Source organism: Styela clava, chromosome 7 (genome assembly GCF_964204865.1).
Source record: "Styela clava chromosome 7, kaStyClav1.hap1.2, whole genome shotgun sequence".
Lineage (NCBI taxonomy): Eukaryota > Metazoa > Chordata > Ascidiacea > Stolidobranchia > Styelidae > Styela > Styela clava.
Genome location: NC_135256.1, coordinates 20,354,703 through 20,357,202, shown reverse-complemented (window position 1 = coordinate 20,357,202; position 2,500 = coordinate 20,354,703). Strand labels below are relative to the sequence as shown.

Below are 2,500 nucleotides of genomic sequence, written 5' to 3'. Positions count from 1 at the left end.
CGCAGGTTCACCTACGGAAACCTTGTTACGACTTTTACTTCCTCTAAATGATCAAGTTTGATCGTCTCCTCGACACGCCGACGCGGCCGTTGCCAGCCGCGACGGGGCCGATCCAAGGATCTCACTAAACCATTCAATCGGTAGTAGCGACGGGCGGTGTGTACAAAGGGCAGGGACGTAATCAACGCAAGTTGATGACTTGCGCTTACTGGGAATTCCTCGTTCAAGGGAAACAATTGCAAGTCCCTATCCCAATCACGAATGAGGTTCAACGGGTTACCCGGACCTTTCGGCCTAGGTTAGACACTCGCTGCTTCACTCAGTGTAGCGCGCGTGCGGCCCCGGACATCTAAGGGCATCACAGACCTGTTATTGCTCAATCTCGTGTGGCTAAACGCCACTAGTCCCTGTAAGAAGTTAGACGCCGACCGAGAAGGTCGCGTAACTATTTAGCATGCCAGAGTCTCGTTCGTTATCGGAATTAACCAGACAAATCGCTCCACCAACTAAGAACGGCCATGCACCACCACCCACAGAATCAAGAAAGAGCTCTCAATCTGTCAATCCTACCTGTGTCCGGGCCGGGTGAGTTTCCCCGTGTTGAGTCAAATTAAGCCGCAGGCTCCACTCCTGGTGGTGCCCTTCCGTCAATTCCTTTAAGTTTCAGCTTTGCAACCATACTTCCCCCGGAACCCAAAGACTTTGGTTTCCCGGAAGCTGCCGGAAAGGTCGTCATGGTAACGCCTCCCGATCGCTAGTTGGCATCGTTTATAGTCAGAACTAGGACGGTATCTGATCGTCTTCGAACCTCTGACTTTCGCTCTTGATTAAAGAAAACATTCTTGGCGAATGCTTTCGCAGTAGTTCGTCTTCCGCCGATCCAAGAATTTCACCTCTAACGGCAGAGTACGGACGCCCCCGTCTGTCCCTCTTAATCATTACCTCGTGCTCCGAAAACTAACAAAATAGAACCGAGGTCCTATTCCATTATTCCATGCAACACTATGCAGGCGAACAGCCTGCTTTGAACACTCTAATTTTTTCAAAGTAAACTTATCGGCCACCGCCGACACTCAGTCAAGAGCACCGACGGAGAACCGAAGGTGAGGCAAACGCAACCAGTGACACGCCTTGCGACGGACCGGCGGCGCTCGCCCAAAATCCAACTACGAGCTTTTCAACCGCAACAACTTTAGCATACACTGTTGGAGCTGGAATTACCGCGGCTGCTGGCACCAGACTTGCCCTCCAATGGATACTCGTTAAGAGTTTTAGGATGTACTCATTCCAATTACAGGGCCTCGTTAGAGTCCTGTATTGTTATTTTTCGTCACTACCTCCCCGTGTCGGGAATGGGTAATTTGCGCGCCTGCTGCCTTCCTTGGATGTGGTAGCCGTTTCTCAGGCTCCCTCTCCGGAATCGAACCCTGATTCCCCGTTACCCGTTATCACAAAGGTAGGCACCTAGCGTACCTTCGACAGTTGATAGGGCAGACACTTGAATGATACGTCGTCGGTGCAGAGACCGTACGATCCGCGTGGTTATCCAGAGTCATCAAACGTCACAGGACGAACCCGGTCGGTTTTGATCTGATAAAAGCGCGCCTCCCGAAGTCGGCGCTTAATGCATGTATTAGCTCTAGAATTACCACAGTTATCCACTTCGCTTACGAGACCAAATAAACCAAGACTGATTTAATGAGCCATTCGCAGTTTCGCTTTACGAGAACTCGTACTTGCACCTGCATGGCTTAATCTTTGAGACAAGCATATCACTACTGGCAGGATCAACCAGATAGCTGCGACAGCTGCGCTCGGCCCTTGCTGGGCCGCCCGGCGCGTGCTCGTCGCATTCGTTTAAGACCGAGGCGATCGCCTGCGGCCGTACTCAGCTTCGACAGTCGCTGGCCGCGACGTCCACGCTCTCGCCGGCAGTGCCAGGCGGAGCGATTTGCGTTTTTTCTTTGCTCGCCCTCTCTCGGGCTCGATCCATTCAGTTTCGCACAAACAAGAGCTCTGCCGGCCGCCTGCAGCGGTGCCTAAAACCCGGGCATAACAATGCGACCGTTCTGCTAGGCCGACAAGCGCTCAAGCCAGACGCTCGATCGAACGCCCCCTACATATTAGTCGAGACAACGGCTCGCTCATTAGCATCGCGTTTGTACTTTAACTTTTTTTGGCTCGGCTCCTTTCGACGCCGATGCCGGCGACGCAGCACTCTCTCGCCCGCCAGCCACCGAGAAAAGGGTGCGCTCCGACCGGCCCCGCACCGCTCTTTCTTGGCTCATTCGAAATTACTGTCTTTCGCTCTGACATCCCTTACCTAGGGTTAGGTTAGTATGCTTGCACGTTTGTACTTTAACTTTTTTTGGCTCGGCTTCTTTCGACGCCGATGCCGACGACGCAGCACTCTCTCGCCCGCCAGCCACCGAGAAAAGGGTGCGCTCCGACCGGCCCCGCACCGCTCTTTCTTGGCTCATTCGAAATTACTGTCTTTCGC

At 53.2% G+C, this 2,500-nt stretch overlaps 1 non-coding gene across 1 annotated transcript in view; it reads right to left on the bottom strand.

Annotated features, from left to right (window-relative positions):
- The window catches only part of LOC144425333 (small subunit ribosomal RNA), a 1,810-nt gene extending 12 nt beyond the window's left edge, over positions 1-1,798 (bottom strand). The window contains exon 1 of the ribosomal RNA XR_013477477.1: positions 1-1,798. This exon is cut by the window's left edge and continues 12 nt beyond it. This is a non-coding gene — a ribosomal RNA (small subunit ribosomal RNA).
- Positions 1,799-2,500: the final 702 nt, after the last annotated feature.